Source organism: Myiozetetes cayanensis, unplaced genomic scaffold, assembly GCF_022539395.1.
Source record: "Myiozetetes cayanensis isolate MyiCay16 unplaced genomic scaffold, myiCay2020 scf5-8, whole genome shotgun sequence".
Lineage (NCBI taxonomy): Eukaryota > Metazoa > Chordata > Aves > Passeriformes > Tyrannidae > Myiozetetes > Myiozetetes cayanensis.
The window spans coordinates 21,973,775-21,994,951 of NW_026087742.1; the positions used below are offsets into that span (position 1 = coordinate 21,973,775).

General features: G+C 36.1%; 1 protein-coding gene across 18 annotated transcripts in view; it reads right to left on the reverse strand.

Moving 5' to 3' along the window:
- The window catches only part of ZBTB20 (zinc finger and BTB domain containing 20), a 476,987-nt gene that overhangs the window by 236,082 nt on the left and 219,728 nt on the right, over window positions 1-21,177 (reverse strand). The window contains exon 1 of one of the 18 annotated variants that reach the window (XM_050333934.1): window positions 1,970-3,496. The exons of the other annotated variants lie outside the window; for them this stretch is intronic. The gene's annotated coding sequence lies outside the window, so the exon portion shown is untranslated. Of the gene's footprint in view, window positions 1-1,969; window positions 3,497-21,177 lie in introns of those variants that run through there. 18 annotated transcript variants of the gene reach the window in all.

Sequence of the window (21,177 nt, forward strand, 5' to 3'; positions counted from 1 at the left end):
CATCTTCCGAGCATTTTCTGAAGGGCTGACAGCTATGAGGAACACCAAGGTAAGGGATTTTAAGGAGGTTACTCTCCTCTACTTCATGGAATTACGTTATAAACTGCTATTGGTATGCTGATTTAGCCCCACTTTACAATTACAAAGATTTTAAGACCCTATAATTCCTATAGGACAGTCTTCCACCATTTAGTCCTCTGGTGACCAGGGCCATTTTCACTGATATATGATCATTTATATTAGATAGGGTTATTAAGACTTATATATGGTTGGTGCCCAAAGTTTGGTCTTTGTGCAACACCAGCCTGAAGTTTAAAAAATTTTTTAATCTCTACAAATTATTTCAACACCTTCTCCCTATGCATTTAAGTAGATTTTATAAGCATTAATAACATAGCTTGAAAATATTTCTGCAGGGCACAATAAAGCAAGTATCTACGACTGTAATTCCTAAGTGATTCTGTACTGAGAAACAAATGGAGGTAGAAGAAGTTTTCATTGCCCAGAGCCAAAGCAAGGGCCAGTTTCTGAATCAGGCAGGGAATCCAGGTGTTCCAATGCGCTTTTGAATACATACGTACTCCCCAGCAATTTGGTGAAATATACTTACACAGTTTAAAATACACTTACAGAGCTTAAAATATTCCACTTCCTGTTTTCACTAAATCCTGTTTCATTTAAAGTTTGTCACAGGGATCACTGTTGAAAGTTGTCAGCTTTAAATATTTTTTTCTGTTATGCCTGAAGTGGGCATAATTCACATGCAGACTCATTTTACGGCTCCTTTCCAATGCCAGAAAAACACTTTAAAATAACTGAGGATCGAGCCCTATAACTTTATAATTGACCTAATAGACTCCTGACATCATATCAACAGAATTAGCAGCATTACACTAGGGAAGAATCTGTCCAAGAATGTGCACGCAGACAAGAACGATTTGTAAAGGGCAAAAGAAAACAAACCCCGACACAATGCTCACAACCACAAACAGGTCAGATCCTCAGAGGATACAACTAGGAATAAATTGCTTGCAATAACTACAGGAATAATTTCTTTCTGTAGGGTAGGAATGAACAGGGAAAAAAGTATGAACTTTTCTTTAGTACTGACCCTTTTGTTCCCTTTTTGAAGCCCACAAATCCCTCATTTTTTATTTATTTATTTTTAAAAATTATTTCAGCAGGGCTATATGTATTTTTGCTTGCTGAAATATCCCATCTAATCCTAATCGGAAGAATCTTTGGACTTTTATGGACATCAATCACTTGAAATAGAAACTAATAAACAAAGTTCAGTACAACCTAAAATTTCACTGTTCTTCTGCACTTGCTGCTGTTATACAGAAACCAAACTGACACTTGCATTAAGGTCAGGAGAGGAAAGGGAAAAAGCTTTCATTGTATACATCCAAAAGTTGGAGGGAGGGGGAGGAGAGAGGCAGAAACACTGTGTAGAAGCCAGGGATGTTCTAGAGCACACTGTGACAAGAAAATACTCAGTAAGAATTCCTCCAGCCAAAACCAGATCTTAAATAGATCCATTGTCTTCCCAGCCTGAAGCCCTTAAAAAGGCTCAAAATTAAAGTCTGTGCTGTGGGCACCCAGTTGTTCTTTCCTTTCATCAGGATTTGCAGGTTTTAATACAATCTGTCGTCAGGAAAAACAGTAGAGCTGTACAGTCCAGAGAGGTAACAAAAGCGAAAGGCAGGCGAGAGTTACATAACTGGCTTTTTACATAAATATTACATTGAGAGATATTTTGCTTTTCAGAAAGGAAAAAAGATTAAAAAAAAAAAGGCACAAACCACGTCAGAGAGTCAATCCAACCTCGCTTATTCCTCGTCCCTCTTTCACTTTGCAACATGTATCAAACAGTTGAAGTGAGGTGTTTCTTTTTCTTGTTTTCACTAAGACTAAAGAAGTAACTAATTCAGACTTAAACATTTCATAAGAGATTGTCTTATATTACCTGCAAAGTGCACCACATCATGGAAGCTGGAAAAAAGTCTTATTTTCAAGTACAAGCAAGCCTGCCTTGCTTATCTGCAGCATGGGGCAATTAGAAATGACCATGGATGTTAAACGAACTCGCCTCTGTACAGTCTGAGAAAAGGGAAAAAAAAACTGCAAGTCTCCCCATCTGTTATTTCCCTTTTTTTTTTTTTTTTTTTTTTTCCCTCTTTTGGCTGTAGAAAAGCAAAATTATGCAAGAGCTTTTGAATGTAAAGCCTGTGTGTGCTTTTTCCCTTTTTGTCTCTGTGTACACGGTATGCGATATTGCGTAACTGAGTACAGAGTGGGCGGTTAGCATTTACTATTGATTTACACTACTCCTTATATTGAATTCAGAGCTCTAAGAGGGAGATACACGCAAAGAAATCAAGGGGTGGGAGGAGGGAGATGGATGCAGGTTTAAGGTGTGTGCCATGGAAAGAGGGAAGTAAAGCATGTAGAAACAGAACTGTGCTTTTCTGAACTATACATGCTTTTTCCAGCCTTTTCAGTTTTGTGTCCTTTGGTGGAAGAGCAGATGCCTAACAAAACCCACAAATCTCTCCATCCAAAAGTAAGATTTCTCTCCTACACTCATGCCCAAATCCTATTAGAAACTACACAAAACTACTAATTAATGCTTTTGTGACATTTTGTGCTAGGTATAAAGATGCCTAGCAAGCTCTTATTGATCATGAGGTTCATTAGGCTACTAAGAGACGTCTTTCTTTAGAAATACTATACATGAACTTTTTACTTATTCCTTCAGGACCTACAGGCTTGTAAGAGCACAGAAATCGTAGACACTATGCATAGTATGCAATGCAAAGCCCTGTATTTTTTGAGATAAGTGGATGACATGGAAATATGGGAATTAGAGACCAGAAACAAGGAAAGTTTAACCTATTTTGTTCACTCATTAATATATTCATGGTGTTCTCTCTTTTCCACAAGCGCACACCCACAGTCACCATTTTAGACAGACAGGCCTCTAGCTCATTAATGAGAATAATTTTGAGTCAATAAGGAGAAATCCTCTCCTTCCCCTCACATTGCGGAATCTTTTGCCTCTAAAGTGAGATATGGCTATCCAAATTCTTCCTGTTCCCATTTGACACTAGATCCTACAAAGCAAGGGAACACCACTAGGCTGGCACAATGCTGGACTTCTGGGCAGCCATTTATTTATTCATACTGGGTTGGGTTTTTTTCTGATAATGTCAGTGAGATTCTAAAGTCTGTTAACATGGTTTCTAAAGGATGTTGAAAGACTGAAGACTAAAAGGAAGTTTACTGCAAGCCACAGCAGACACTGAGCCTAGTATCAGAAATTAAACCAAGTGTGCTGATGAAAAAAAAAAAAAATCAACTATCAATGCTCTTCAAGCTTCTCTTGCATTACCTTTACTGGAAGACACACATTTCCCATATTAATTTCTTCAAATTGTGTTTTATGGGCAACATGTTTTTTCTTTGCAGATCTGACATCAGGCATTTTTACAGGTCCTAAAATAGAACAGTGTGCAAACAAAAAACTCCACGTTTTAAGAAAGGCAAACTCTATTTTAAGGAAATTACACAGATATGCAATGTTTCTGACTATTCTGTTTATTTTCTTTCTTTTTCCCAGATCCCCATCTACCAACATTAACATCTACTAACATTAACCAGCCGGCATGCAGTCGGGATCTCCGTCAGGATGTCAGGAAAAGAAAACATAAATTCAGTGTCTTGCAGGTGCTTACTCATTTTGTTTGCACATAACTAGAATTGCATTGAAATTACCCAGCAAATTTTGCACAAAAAGTCATTTGCAGCCTAGCTGGACTGATTTGTGTTAAAATGAAAGGAATCCTTAAAGAAAAAGACTAAGGCCTTCATTAAGAGGGACCTAGGAATGCAACCTGTATTAGGCTAATACAGATGGGGCCAACTCAAAATGTGCTCAGGCACCTTTTCTTTGCTCACCATAGGAGTGGTGGGGGAAAGAAATGGGACACAGAAGACAAACTCCACTGTCTTGCAATCACTAGAGATGATGCTCCACAATCAAACTTTGAGTGATTGCATGGGGAGTGTCTCATGAAGACTGGACCATAGGACCAGTGTATCAAACAATGAAATCCCGCCCTGAAAAGACTGCATGTGAAGAGGAACATATTTTTCAGCACCATTTATACACTTAAAGTTAGTCTGGATTTTTATTATATCCTCATATTATGGGGTGCAGCATAAAATCTTAAAATGCTTTAGACTCTTATAGGATGTTATATAAAAGACATATGGAGAGAAACTAAAGAAATACCAGCTAAGGGAAAGCAGGCTCAGACATTTGTAAGAGTAGCTCCAGTGCTGCTATGTTTGCTTTATCATTGTCCAGAGGACACATATTTTTAAGCACTTGTTGGTATGTCAGATTATAAGTAACTATCTGTTAACTGTACATATCAGGTTCAACCAGAGATCTGAAACCCCTAAAAATACAGGGAAACAAATTAGGGATTTCAGTTCTGATATATTTGTACTTGAGGGCTATCAAGCAAAGCTGACAAAAGTTTCCATTATAGTCCATCTGCCTTCAATCACTCAAAAATGTTGGAAACTTCACTATGTAAATTTTCGATTCTTAATGTTTACCTAATCTTAAATTTCATGAAAACTTGAATAAATAAAAGTTCATCTGTTTTACACAGAGGGAATGAGAAAAAGAAAAAAAAAATCCAGAGATTTAAGAGAAAGGGAGAAAAAAGGAAATTAAACTATCGATAGCAAAAACATTAACAACTGAAAATATGAAGGGACTCATAGCATATAAAGTCAATACTAGCTAGATTCATGTTTCAAGGAAAAGTTTTCTACTAGGATGAAAATACTGAAGTTTTTAAAAGTCCACACAGCTACAAAACCCTACCCAATCTTTTGTGAAGTGCATCTTGGATATACATTTAGGTCAGAAAATCCTAAAAAAATCCCCTCCTATGTATGTTCTCAATAACCTGCTGTATTTGTATCTAACTGTATATTACTTTCTTAAATGTCTCTGATACATGTTCTCCCTACACGAGAACACATCTACAAAGTAACATTATTTTTTGCTACATTAGACAGCTGGTTTGGTCAGGTTATTTTTGAGGTTTTTCTGAGTTTTTAGTGAAGCACATTAATAGTAGGAGCCATTTGCAGGTATCAAAGATTCTATAGCTCTGTATTTGCAGAAAAACTATGTGACTTCTCATTAAAGACTGTATCATAAGGGAGAGACTAAGGTTATAAACAAGTTATTACTCTAGGATTTCATATTTTACATGTAAGCTTAATGTTTCTCAATATAGATTCTGTCTTTTTAATGACTGTAGGAGGAGATAAGCACAGTGCTAGGTTGCCATGGGCTTTTAATGGCAAAATGAATAATAAAAAAATATTAAAATGGTAGAGACAAAACCTAAATATAAGCATACTAGAGACACTTGCCAACTGTCCATGCTAGTTAAAGAATCAATAAACCTTTGCAGACCTTGTGCAACATGACTTTACTTGCAATAAAAGTAATTCACAACAAATATGCTTTTCTTGGCAATTTACCTTTACTTTTCTCCTGCTGACTTCTCTTTCACATGAACCTTTTGGAGTCAGTGTTTTGGAATGACCATGACACAGCAGAAGTTGCTAAACTTTCCCCACCCCTTAACTAACCTATTAAACATGTGTAATGGTGTTATTTCTTAATGGTTCCTACAGACTGACGTGTTTCCAAGACAGTTTTAGTCAAAATGAATGGCAGTAAAATTGGCAAAGCCTCAGAAAGCAAAGTCCAAGGAGACTAGCAAAGAACTCAGTCTGAAAAAATGGTCTCTGGATATTTTTGACGTGTCTGCCAGAACCAAAAGAATAGAGGTTATGTCAGTGTTTCCATAATAAACATCAGTTTTCAAGATTATAACTCAGCTGCAACGATCTGATCCGAGTCAAATTAACACATGCATGGTTTTAGATCAAGAGCGGTTTTTTCTTTAAATATATATTTCCCCTACTGCAAAAGCAATCTAATGCTATAATTTAATCTGGTAAGGAAATACTAATTCATTAGAATTAAGGAGAAAAAGCAGAAAACAAAATTCAGAATTAAGAAAATGAATGCTTTTTGGGATTGCATAACTTTCCTTCCAGATATTCCCTATGAGATTTTGAAAAGACCATATTTCTAAAGTAATTGGTGGTTCAGTATAATCCCTGTCCAACAAACCTTAATATTTGTTTTGGTCCCTAAAAGCAAAATCTTGTTTTGAAGCAAGTGTGACTTTTATAATGTGCAGCAAACTCAGGAAAAGACTAGGAGGGTTTCAGAAGAATTTACTGGATAGACCAGTTAATTTCTGAAGTACTGTAATTTATCACATTAATTCACCTTATTCCTCTCAAATAGCACTCTTAAAACACACAGGTTTTCTCCTGAGGAAACCTGAATAACTTGAGGATATTCAGACAACAGGCAGTTGGCACATCTGAGGTGTCCCTGAAGTGCAGAGGGTGCTCCTGTGAGGCGTGAGGGCTGTGCCCAGAGCTGAGAGCAGCCTTCAGTCCAAAGGCAAGAGCAGCTGCTGCCACCACAGCCACCATGAGTAGCAAACAGCACCTGAACAAAGTCCAGGTCCTGGTTTTATAGAACTTTTTTCACTAGGTCATTGATCAGAGAAAGTGCCAACACCTTCTGTATCAGTCAGGGATTTCCCATGGCTTCATAGGACTTCAAACTCCTCCTTCTGTTTAATTCAAGTATCTCAAGAGATAGAGTGAAAACAAGCACCTTCATGGGATACTTCATGTGACTCACAGATCAAAGTTTCAGGAAGCACCTAGGTGATAGGAAACTGGGGTGTAAACTGATCAATATGTTAAAATACACCTCGAAGTGCTTATTTTCAGGTAGCAACATAAGAAAACTGAGTGAAAAATGGCTTGTGCCAAACCCAGTAATGAGTTCAGGAGCAAACCCCAGATGTTCTGGGCTGCCTTTTCCCTTTTAATCTGCAGAGGAAAATTATTTTAGACTAGATACTTTGAGAAAACCTGCATTATATGAGCTAAAGCCACAGCAAGCCTTTCACCACTCAACATCTTAATTTTCTGTCTTTGGTTACATTTTGTCGCATTGAGTACTGGAGGTCTGAGTATGAATATATACATGTTTACCTGTCTTCCGCTTTGAGTTCCTGAGAATACTGAAACTTGACCACACTCATCAGCTAATGGCATATTTTGAATACAAATAAATCAAAAACAAGTGAATTGTTTGTAACACAACATAAAGCATCAGCAATAGTATTTTCTACTGCTATCCCTTTGTTTTTCCTCAAGACTGTCAGAGTACTTTGTAAAAAGAGATATATTCTTATTGAACACCTTGGTCCTTGAGTAGTTCCAGTGGAATCATGAGACTGATTAACAAAACAAGGTATTATTCAATTACCCAACTCTTTGATATAATTACCAACAATTCTACTCACAAATTGGAAAATAAATACATAGATTTTAAATAATTTGTGCAAGATCTAGGTAAGTGGTCAAGCTAGAAGTAGAACACCAAACTCTGCTGCTAGCCTCTTGCTGTAAACACCTCAATATTACCTGTATTATATTAAAAACCAAAACAAAAAAACAAAACCCCAACAAAACCTAAACCAAAAAAACAAAGAAGCAAAACACGCACAAAACCCAAACCAAACTAAATCAAAGAAAACACCCCCCCCCTCCACCAGCACGGATAATTTTCAGGCATTTTCCAAAAACCTTGATCTATCTGAAGACCCTCATCAAAATGCTACAAAATAGGAAAAAATTGACTTTTCAGGCCCCTCTGAATAGCTGTAAAGTTTTCTTTGTATCTAGTAAGGTTAAGACCTTTTTGACTTTACCTACTTATATTAAAGCTATGGATTAACCAAAGCTATATTGCTACAACAAAGAGAAAGACTAGTGTTAAAACAGGCATCAGAGATTTGCAAACAGAAGGCTAAGATACACATACATTCACACACACTCACAACATTATTTCTGAAAGCAATTTTGTCATGAAGTTAAATGTTTTTCCCAATACTCTGCCACCCAAGTTCATCTGCAGAGACTGAAGGACCTGAAGCAAATATCAGTTCTACAGTAGAAGCAGAAAGTTGACAAAAGCAGTGGTGAGGCTTACTGTAATATAGAAACTTGATTTTGCACTTTTCAGACTGTGGGTCAGGATTTTTATTTTCTTTACTTATTTTAAGGTAAAATTACAAATGTTATGCTTTGTTTCTATCCTCTGACTTCAGAAGAAACTACACAATGACTTGTATTAAGCAAATTATTAGAGATAGTAAATCTGTCATTTTTGCTGCTCTTATTGGAAAGAAGTTTTCTTACCTTTTTACTTCGTTTGCTGAGAGCCAACAGTGTCATCCCCTCAGTCATTTCAGTGCCAGCGACTCTTTTTATTATACAGAACACAAGTAATAGCAAAACTGTGCTGATCTGCTTGCTTTCACTCTATATATTCTCTATATTTATAGGCTTATGCTTCTATCTGAATCTATATTTATCTGCTTTATCTGCCTACAGTGCATCTGTTTCTCGTACACACAGACATATATACACACACACACGTGCATGCACACAAATATACAGACACATATAAACACACATACGGGCATACCCCAGAATATGTGTACTTACAGTGGGCTTCTGTTCAACAGCAAGATTTGTATAAATATAAACATATGCAGTATACACAATATAAACGAAGACACATGCACAGAGAAAATCATAAGCTATTGCGTGAATATGCCTTGCTGGTTTTAGGAAGGTTTATTATTCAGCAGGCTGCCTAGTCAAGAGGATTGTATACAATTAGTTTCCTTTACATTATTCTGCCATTGTAGCTTTACAAGCAGTAGCAGTTTGTGTTGTTATTTTGCTTGGAGTTTTTTCTGTTTAAGCGTACTTGGCACGGTTGTGAAATCACTGCCATCCTGTCAGTAGATGGATTCCCTGTTGGTACCACTAACAGTTTCCCTCAGGCTAGTCATTAAAAAGGCAAGAGTTAGGCCACCCTGTGCCAGTTCAGGAGACCATCCCTAGAGGGAAGGAAGAAGGTACGACCCCAGATCCAGGTCAATCTGGCAATTTTAAGACCAAACATTCCCTCGGCCTTAAAAATAAACATTTTCCCAAATCACCAGAGCATAAATGGGGATATTCACCTTCACATGAGGAGAAAGCAGCATGCCATACTTTCTTCCCTGTATCACCAGAGAGAGGTGGAGGTATATTCTATATATTACATAGACTGGAGTTAGGTCTTGCTCAACCTTTCCTCTTGATGGCTAGGCTTCTGAACTCGATCAGAACTGCCAAAGGAGATGATGGAAGTGAAGTATGTGACACTAAAGGTCTCTTTGATGCCATAATGTGATAAAGCCTCCCTCAGGCCAACTTAAACACATTATAGCATGCCTCTGCTGGACAATCATAGCTCAGTACTTTACTTGTTCACATCCTACTATCTCAAAGGGGTGTTGGAGGAGGAGTTTCCACAAGGTAAGAGCAAAGCCAGGCAACAAAGTCACTTGGGAATTCTTTCTATCCCCCTCATAGCAGAAGTTATATTTTAGCTTCCCAGTTGTTCATAAGGCAGTGAAAATAACTGCTGATTTCATGCATGACCTCTGGATTCTTCTGAGAGGAGCAGGAATCTCTAAGCCAAAAAAATACTGGGTATATAGGCTAAAGAAATAAGATATAAAGAACATACTGGGTTATCAAGGGCAGCTAAGAGGGCCTTACCCATAATATTTCTGAAATCCTACAAAGCTGCAAATAAGGCCAAACAACACATCTTTGCATTTTACAGGAGTAAAATACTATATTCAATTATAAAAAAAGGAGTCTCTTCTGAAATCAAGATAATAAGTATATTAAGTAGTAACACTTAATGAATAAATTATTTATTAGGATGTATTAAAAAACCCCAAAGAAGTTCTATAACTCAAAATCAGGTAAAAAAAAAAAAGAAAACAAAACCAAAAACTCAAACAACACCTTAAGAAGACTTTTTATGTCAAGATCATGTTGGATAACTAAACCAGAAATACTGCTTCCTAAATCAAAGACTTCTGGATAATTCTTTCATTCACTTGATCATACTGAAGACCTGCCCCTGCAGTAATTTTATGCTTATCTGGTATTAGATGGTCCATTTGAAAGCATTTTCAGAAAATCTACAGACAAGATGGTACTTAAATAAAATATATATACTTTTCAAATAGATAGATTTTCTATGTATCGTCTTTTAATTTCTTTTTGGTCTTAATATTCCCATTTCTCAATTACTATACTGAACTGCAGCTACTGAACAAAATTCTGTTCATGTTTTCCTCACTGGTGAAGTTATCACTTACCTCTGACGGCTGACACAACCCTTTTAAAAGTTTTAAAAATATAATTCCATCCTCTTAACATACTATTTTCTAACTGCTCAGTTCAACTTACACAATAACAGGGGTCCACTCTACTTGAAAAGTTTTACCATCCACAAATAAAATACAAATTTGAAAGAGGAAAGAGAAAGGATTTTTGGTTAACTTCTGCATCATCTGAGCATCATCAATCTGGTATGATCCATGATGAAAATAGTGCTAAAAATGACAGTTTGTGATTACTGTAATGATTCTACATTTATTTTATCTTTAACAGTGACCATTTAGCAACAAGTCCATTAATTTTTTTCTCAGCAGGGTATTTTATAGTTTTAGTGTATTTAAGAGTATTTCTAAATTGAAAAACATTATTTAATTATTCAGGTGGTGGTAGATTGATTACAGAATATAGTTTCTCTTTGAGGGTGCCCTACAATGTACCTTTATACATATAAGAAACTATTCAAGCATTTCTTTGATGCACAAATGTACAAACTCCTACCTCATTTGTTCAGCATTCTTTGAAATTTTGTAGGTAGAACATAAAAGGAATCTGTTTAATGCAAACTCTCTCCTTTCTTATGACAAAGAGAGTGAATATTACTGGAGTTCAAGAAATGTACCCTTCTCTCTGTATACATTGCACTGAAAAAATATAGGCTAGGACAAACATCTGATACATCTTGCATTGCTTGATGAATCTTAACATCTGACATATATCTATCCCTCCTAAAGAATCTTTTTATTAGATTTGCTAACTGATATCTAGGATCTTAAACACACTATCTTATTACTTGGAGCAGATTTAATGGTATGTTAAAATTAAAATTAGTTAAAGTAATCCTTTACTTCCAAATAAATAAAAATATTAAAAAAAAGACTCATGTCATTTTATGGTGATGCAACTGTATGGGTTTATAATGTAATCTTACATTAGTATAACTATATCTATGCATGAAGTTGATCTAGTATAATTACTTAAGGAAAAACATCAATCCTTTTAAATAGAGCAATTATATTAGTCTAAAATCTATGCACATACTAGACCTTAGTAGATGTATAAGACCTTCTAAGACAAAATGCTCAAGACCATCTATCTGTTCCAATGGTCACAATTCCTGATTAATCTCAACAAAGCTGAAACTGCCCTAAATGTATCAGACTTAAAAGCAAATAAATTTTGTGGGCCTCACACTAATGTAGAGAATCAGAATTTCAGAGACCAACAATAAGCATTTAAATATTAAAAGAAAATATTTGTCCAATTTATCATCAGACAGACAGTAATGAGAAATTATTAAAGAGAATTCTTGTCACTGGAGTTCAGTTGGACAAATTCAAAGAATTATATGGACACTGTAAACCAACCAAGTCTGTTTAGCAGCTCTGCACAGAACAGGTTGAAATCTCATCAGCAACTGATCAGTGCTGCTTCCTAACAAAGTCTTAAGCCACAGATATACAAGTACAACTTGGCACCATCATCACCTCTTTATGAAGCAGAAGATTTCTTGTGGCCAACAATACTTAAAACTTGGTAGTAGGGTAGGCAATGAGATTTCTGAAACACATCATGCCACCACCATCTCAACTATTTTACCTGTAACTGTAACAAAAAACTGGAAGTCTGACTTAGAAAAGTCACTTACAGAAACAATAGAGTTGTACTAAAATTTGAATGCTGCAGGAATGCCTAGCTTACCACAACACAGTTTTTCTTTCTTTTTTCTTTTTTAAAGCACCCGCGAGTAATATAGATGACTTAAGAAGAAAATACACTCTTGAAACTGTGGTATCAACAGATGAATTTCAAAACATTATAAAGAGACTTCCCAAATGGAAGTGTTCCAGGGTTTTAGCACCGAGTTTGATATATCTTTTCAGAAGCTCCTAGTTCTTTATAACCCTTAAATACTTTGTGATTCTCTGAACACAGAAAATAGCCTTATTCCTCCTTAGAACACAGCAGAAACACATTCTAGAGAATAAAGGGAAAACGAAAAGAAAAAAAAGTTAAGCCTGTAGATCATCTTGAACAAAATAATGAATTACCTCAACAAATAAAATGCTGACAAAAACCTAAGAACCTGACTATCTTAGTCCTATCACTATTCACTTAAATTGATCATCCCAAATTTCCTGCAGAATTCTTGCAAATAATTTGTCTCTTTACACAACAGAAGAAAAGTATCCTACTCCCTGCTGTAAGCACTGAAAAGTTATTGAGTAAGATTTTTGTACATTATTATTTCAGGAAGTTATCTTGAAGGCTCAGGGGGAGCTTCAGAAAATATCTGATGTGGGGGAGTAAAGAAGACCATGTTTTCCCATGGAAGGACAACAGAGAATGCGCACAAATGGAAATATAGGAAATTCCATTTAAATGTGAGAAAAAATCGTGGTGTTGAGGGTACTCAAACACTGGAATTGTCACTCAGAGAGATTCAAAGATTGGAATGGTTACTCAGAGAGGTTGGAGTCTCCATCCTTGGAGAAACTGAAAAACTAACCCGATGTATGACTGAGCAATTTGCTCCAGGTAAAGCTGGTTTGAGCTGGAGGATTAGACTAGACCTCAATGGTTCTATGAAATCTTTTCAGATATGAATTTAGGAGTTACATCAAAACATATTAAAATATCTTCCTGGTCATGGCTTTATTTGACTTGGTCCTGCTCAGAAATATAAAACTTCACTCCAGCCTTCACTCCAGGTTAACAGAGCAGATGGTATAAGTGTCAGTATGCTTTCATAACACCTTCAGTAGTAGCAAAAGGCACATCCTGTGTCATGTACTTTGCTTATGATAGGTGCTGGAGACTGATAGAGGCTCAGGTCACCATAATCTATACACTATCATATCTCCCTATCTCTGCATGACACCTTGCTTTAGAAATCAAATCTTCATTCTGCATCTCAACAAAGCTTGAAAACTCTTTGATCCATCTGATGTAAATATGTCCAAGAAAGAACTAATGATTGTCTGTACACATTCAGCCAGATGCATTTTTCTAGGCTAATAGTTACTTCTGAAAGTCCAACCCATGAATGAACGGATCTGACCCAACTGATTTACATTATTAATACTAATATGCAAGCTCTTAGCTTCCCTAAATTCAGTTTCTAAAAATTATCATTATTTACAAGGCAACAGGAAACAAAAATGTAATTCCTAAAAGTCTTTCCATTATTTTGTTTTATTTTGTACAAATAAGAGCTAGAAAGAGACACGGCAATTGCAGCACAGAAAGAAATGAACAGTAATCATTCAATTGAAGTTTCAGAGCCAGGAAAACACAGGCAGATACCAACCACCACAACTAGAAAACCTGTATCTGGAGAGCCCCAATAGGATGCATATAGAGCTATCTATATTCTTAAGAATTAAAACCAGTCAAACATGCCAAAGCACTGGAGAGAAATGTAGTAAAGGCCAGCTTCCTCTCTTACTCATGACCTCCAGTCCTCTCATCTCTCTGAAATATGGGGAAAAGCAATAAATGGTAAATGGGATAACAGAGTCAGAATCCTTTGGCCATTCTACCAGTCTAAAAGATGTAATTACAAAAGACAGTGTTCTGAGGTACATCAGTCTTTGCAAGCTTTTACTAGAGCACAGTGCTACTGAATTTTCAGCTGCTCAGAATTAAAATTAATTTACCTTCTTGTGATTTCTATTACTACCTACAAGTGAGATTTTTTTCATATGTGATTGCTAAAAGATGTAATAATTCTCTACAACAACTGATAAGCAGAAATGCTTGGGCAGCAGTGTAATGTAAAAAGAGGTTTCATCATTGCTGTCCAATTCTATTTTAGGAAGAATTTGCATTTGGACTGTCCATCTTTTACTCTCAATTCAGAACATATAGATTCCTTCAGTAGCCAGTGAGTTATACTTTCAAGGAGGTTACTTCTGAAGGTTTAGAAAACGATTAACAAAAGCTTCAAATAAATGCTTATTAATTGTTATAAAGGATTGAGTGGAACAAACCAATTGATGTTTCCAATAACCTATAGATAGATATGTGACGTGCTTACAAAATGCATAATACTTATCCATCTCAAAAGTATTCTTAGAATGCTGATAAATCATATATAAACTTCTATGAATTGTTTATAAAGTGTGTCATCAATATAAGTGTAGCTGGATAAACAATGCAAGAGAAAACTTGCAAGGAGGCTATTTACAGTAGCTGTAAACACACATACTTCATTCTGCAAAGACTTGAGTAATAGTCTTCTGCTTTCACAAGGATTAATCCTTCTCATCCCTCAGCTGGTGATCCAAATCTTATCTCCCTCTCCTGCATAGTACCAGCAGATACCTCAAACACCCAGGAAAACTGAGCAAATTGTACCCATAGAGACATATGGACCATCAAACCCCAGAGCATCAGAGAGATTTTCAGAACCTTGGAGGAAATTCCACCCTAAGGAACATCAGGGATTACATATGTAGGGGGAATATGTGAATCCCCTTAAGGAACTTAATCAGTGAATGGATTATTACTATAAACTCATGCAAGTGTTACCTATGTAACAATTATAATATTGACAGTATTTCTCCCTTTATGCCTGTGTAGTTGTAAATTAAGCATTCTGTTGTTAAAATCAGTAAAAATCCTTTCATATTAGTCAAATGACCTCACATTTCATTGAAAGCAGAATCTGGTCCTGAATGTCACATCAGTGAGAACATAACAAAATAGAATTCTCTTGTAAGAAGGCAGTGCAGAATTTCATGGCACATTAATGAATCTTTTCTGACTGTGGTAAAGCTTTCACTTCATTGACACATGCTAAATAGCAGACAACTACCAGTCCTTACTGTCTTTTTTTAAAAAGAAATTTCCTGGTGACGAGAAATGCCCATCCAAGAAGTTATCTACTGTCAGGAAGTTTGCCGGATGGAAGTAAATGTACTATGTATTACTTATTGAAAAATATAAAAAATTAGGCTAGAATTTCCAGCTATGTGATTTTACCCACATTGGCACTAGAGTTTAACTTCAGCAACACCATTCCTCATTCATGTTTCTGCAGAATCCATAGCTCTGCTTTAACAGTAATATCATATATTGACTGTTGTCAGTAGAAAGTATAAAGTTTATCATGCTCTAAGAAGTAGTCTATGTTTGTAGTTTGTATGTAGTTTGTAGTTTTATGAAGAGAACAGGATTGTTTATTACTTATCCCGTAATTCTATTATTTTAGGTAGGTGAGTGAACTATAATGTCTGAAATTCAAACCCAACTTCCTATCTAACACCACTGACTGAACCAGTATGCTTCCACAGGTTTTCCCAGAAGCACAACTACAAATGAGTGCGATGGTTATGCTCAAGAAAATAGAGATAACATACTGGTTTGGGAAACATTGCCAGGTGAATACATTGCTCCACATCAGCTCTGACCGTGTCAGAGTAGCACATCAGAAACACATTACAGTTCTGATGGGAGGGTAAGTGAATACAGGAACATATTACACTCAGTACAGGAAAAATCTAAGGGCATCGTAGAAAAGCTGGAGAGAGTGATTATATAGGCTCAGGGGATACCAGCAATTATGAAAAGGACGTTGCCAACCACAACTGAAAAGCAAAGAACAAAGCCAACAATATGGTATTAATCACATGCCCTGTCCGCATACGATGCCAAACTATTCAAAGCACAGAATGTTCTTTATTCACCCCACTTTATGTTGCTTGAATGAACTTAGCATTTATGAAAATGAGAGATTAAAAACATTGATATCAACCAACCTTTAGGCCAAATCCTACTTATCTTATTGATGCAAGTAGTTCCACTGATTTTAATGGATGTAATTACTATTGACTTCAGCAGAGCTACTCACAGAGTCAGGAGAGCAGGATGTGGCTCATTGCATAACCAAGCTTCCCTTACCACCATGAATGGTGCCAACTCATCCATTCTGATGCAATGTCCCTGCTTTTCTGGTAACGGATCCCTTGAGCAGAAACAATTTTACACACCAAATGCTGTGATACTTTTGATGTGAGCACAGAAACAACTTGACTGAAATGACCAATTCTACTTTTACTCCCTTCTTCAAAAGCAACAGACAGGACCCTCTGACACCTAGAACTTCATAGCATGGTTTTAATATTCATTCCTCCAATTTCTAAGAAATGAAACATCTGTGTGAGGTTGGAATTACACTTCTGCAAGAACTGCCTATTCTCTGACGATAATGTATATTTGAAAAGGATAGTACAAACCAAATTGATTTACAGTCAGTCTCTTGGGCACAGGAATAGATTGTTTCCAGTAGCAGGTTTCTAGCAGTGGATTGCCCTTTTCAAGATCAGACTCATCCCATTCTCCCTACTTTCAGACTTAGATGCAGAGTCTCATTTATGACCATACCAATTTTCTTCTGCAGTATCCTTTAGGACCATGGCAGTATGGAGGAGATTTGAGGGAAGAAAAAGAGAGAACACAACAAACAACATGAGTGAGGAAAGGGGAAGGGAATCACCTTGGGGTTTGCCAGTTTAGGAGTGATGCTAAGATGTCATCTTTTAGGGGCTTAGTCCTTGTTCTTCAGTCACCCTGCTTCAATGCCACACAGAAAGGAGCTTTTAAAGGTGTAAGATGGCATGGAACACAGAAAGGCAGAAGCCTGGAACTCTTTTTTTCAAAGAATTGAAAAGGCAGAAACCAAGTTAAACCCACTGGAATATACAATAAGACAAGAATTTCTGTCTTCAATTCCAGCTTTCCACAATCCAATTCCTAGAGTATATTCTCAATGGCTATTCATGGTAGGCACCAATTCTAATATCTTTTTTATTTCATTATAAAATTTAAGTTACCTCTATCAATCTTAAATTCCTTTGTGGGCAGCTGAGATAAGAACCAGTCTAAAGATGTTCTGCTGCACTGGTTCTTACTCATCTTAGTGAGAGGTTATTCATTGCCCTCTGAAATTCCTCACTGGCTCCTGAATGTAGTTACAGATTCAAAGCTAACACAGATCTATATATTTAAGGATGCAGAGTCCAGATACTTCAAGAAAAAAAGTGATCTTTTCTTGCAGAGCAAATTTTTGCATGTAGGACATTATGAAATTTTTCCTTTATGGAAATAATACAGATTTTCCAGGCTTAGGTCCTGTTATGTGCACATTTTTTTAACGATTATTATCTCAAGCACATAGAATAATGGTTAATATTTCAGATTTTAAAATACAGCAGAGCCTCAATTATCCAAATTCAGTGAACCCAGACAAGGTTTTGCCCCTTGTCATTTATTAATTAAATGGTAAATTGCTTCTATTACTAATTATTTCCACAGATCCATGGGCATGCAGGGCATTTTGGTTACTGGTAAACGCGATTATCAAGCGCTATTCAGTGTTCTTCTCATGTTCTTCAGATAATTGAGATTCCGATGTACTCTGGAAACCATTTAAACTATCTTTTACAATGTATTAGTGGGAGGGCTTCCAGGTCCTGTAGGTCCTCTGGGGTAGAGGCATCCCCAAGATTGTGGGAGGCAGCACTCCCGACAAGCCAAATGACAGGAAATTGTGTCAGCCAATACGTAACACAAAAGCAAAACTATTTTGTGAGCTCAATCTGACAAATTTCTAATCCCAGTAGTATGTTAGTTTGAGTGACTGATTGTTTGAATAGGATGCTAGCAAGTCAGATATTACATTAAAATTTGCTCCTTTTTTTGAGGAGGGTCTTTTTTTAAGGAAGGAGAAGTTTAGCTAAAGAATCCCTTAGATGTGAGGGATCCTACAAAGGAGAAATGGTTCTAACTAGAGCAAAATGGAGCAGACTTAGAAATACTATCTGAGAGATTTTAAGGGTAGGGTTATAGAACTGTACACAGGTCAGAATGATGCATCATCTATGGGTGAAACCATGAGATTCTGTATCTAAAGAACATTAAGTTGATAAAATTCAGGTACCAAATACAGCAAAGAACTGCCTCAACAGCCAAAACAAGTCTGTAGTCACTAAGTAGAGTATCTAGACAGCCAGGGCAAATGAATAAGCACTTCAACACAAAACCTAAGGACTAAGAGGAGTGCAACATCTATTAAAACCAACCAAACAAAAAACCCAAACAACTTATATAAGACACAAGTTCAGCAGCTGGAGATGTTATTTGTTGCAATACAGGTGCACTTCATAATTATCAGCAGAATGCACAGATGAGGGATTGTTGCTATGAATTAAAACATATCTAAGTAAAAGGAATAAGTGAAAATATAGAAGTACCAAAAGTGTCCAGGCTTAGAAAGAAAGAGAATGGTGCTAGAATCATGCCATGCACACCATCCTACCAAAGTGCTGATAGTGACTATGAAAAGCAAAATGAAAGACCTCAGAGGTAGAAAACTTATGAAAGAAGAAGCAACTTTCCTTTAGTGCTAAATCTACTTTAATAGGTGCGTATTAAATACCACTTTGTAATAATGAACACAACACACGTAAATTTGGTTCTCTGTAGGACTGAAAACATAACAACATAATCCACTACATCAACACATAATTCCAGAAAGAAAATCCTATTCAAAATAAGGAACACAGAAAAAAAAAATTAAAAAGAAGAAGCTACGGGTAAAACGTTTTGAGACGCTACTGTTAGAAGATATTATATCAGAGATTCACATTTCCTACAAGTAACAGGAAAGCCTTACCTTAGAATAGCGGTAATAATCCTGACCCCCAGTTGTCTGCCTCAATCATTTTGAGAAACATCTCAGCAGTTTGTCAGGCAGACACAGTAAATTACAGCCTGAGGTACTAAAGAGATCCCTAAACAGTTCTGATTTACCTGAATATGTTAGGTTGTAAACTGTCATAATTCGGTTGCCACTTTAGATGAAAATCCTTTGCAAGAGGGCAAAAATCTCCTTCATAAGAAGTGCATAATATGGTTCCTTTAGACACAAGAACCTTTAAAGTTGCCCTGCAGTAATTTATTTCTACTCAGAACTCACAAAACAAATGTATAACCACATGTAAAAAAAGAAAATAATAGGATTTTTAAAGTGAGCCAAGTGAAGGGATTTACTAGAAGTAAAAAGACACCATCCAAAATGAGGAATTCATAGTAAAATGCAGAAATCAGGAAAAAAGTGTACATTTTGTTGATATTTTTTAAAGAAAATAAACGTTGAATAAGTTAGGCCCATGGATATGTTGAGGAACAACTTTTTAAAGCCATAAATAACCTTGCTAAGCCCCTCACACAGAATCTTTTTCTGCCAACAGATGAGGTGTAATAGGAGTCTTCAAAATGCAAGAATCCCAAATTAATTCTTTGTATTTGTGTTCACTACGGAATAGTTTAAAAAGGTTTGCAAGTGAAATCCCTTCTCTGCAAAGGTCAAGTCTGAGAAAATGTATAATGGAAAGACTAAATGGTTCCCATCTAATAGTTATAAAAGAAACTGCTATAAAGAAACTCAGTCATGAAAGAGCTTAACTAATAACTCTTGCACAACAAAAGAATGGAAAGTGATTAATGGCAATAGTAAAAAAGGGCTTTAGGAACATCACTTGGTGTATAGTCTATACCATAGAAACTGGTAGAAATTACAATAAATAATAACAGACACTTGAGTAGACAGAAGAGTGAAGATACAACATGAATTTTTGCAGAAGGAAATTCTGATTCACAAATCAACAGAGTTCTCTGAATGAATCAATGGGCATATGTGTGAGAGATTCAAGCAGCGCTAGTTACTAAAAAATAAAAAAGATGAAAAGCCTCGCTAAAGTAACTTTCTACAAGAAAGTTATCATGACATAAGAGAAGAGAGACTAAATATTCATGCAACAAAATAAGACTTAATTTAGCTGTTACTACACAGGAAAGACAGCATGGAATCCTTGTGGATATACCTGTGAAAGCACTGGCTCAATACTCAGCATTGATCATAATGGAAGAAAAAAAAACCTTTTAAAAAACTCCTTGGGAATTATTAAGAAGAAATAGAAAGTAAAACTAAAATCATAGTGATATCCTTCTAATAAAATCCATAGCAGACTCACGTACTGAATACTATACGTATGTTTCAACTCTCAATAAAAAAGAGGATATAAGCAGCCAGAAAGATGCAGAAAAGGGAACAGAGATGTTCAAAGCATGGAATAACTTCTGTGCAAGGACAGATTAAAAAGAGTTGAGTTCTTTGCCCTGGAAAATAAATGATTGAGAGAAATATAAAGGAGCTTCATAAAATCATAACAAACATGGACAAGGTGAACTGTTAATAATTGCTCCTATTTCTCATTACATATTTCTAGAAAGCATCCAAAGAAGTTATCAAGCACCAGGTTTAAAGCAAACAAAAGGAAGTACGTTCTCACACAGTATGTAATTAAATTGTGGAATTCACTGGCACAGGATGCTTTTGATGCCAAAAGCAAAAATGGTTTCAAACAGCAATCAGACAAAATAAAGAAAAAAATAAATCTTAGGCTTTAACAGCCCTTTCTATCAGGGCTGTTAAACACAATGATGCAAAAGTAGAAAACACTGCTCCACACTAAGAATTGGGAAGGTTCATCTGCACATTTCTGAAGAGCAGAGTGAACCAATCTGACATGTGTATCAGACAGCAGCTAAGCCTCAACATAGCTAACACATAGATCACAGAGATGCCGGCTTTAAAATGAATTTATGGAGCACATGGATTATGGCTGCAACTGATGATTTACTACTGCACTGTCAACCTACTGGATG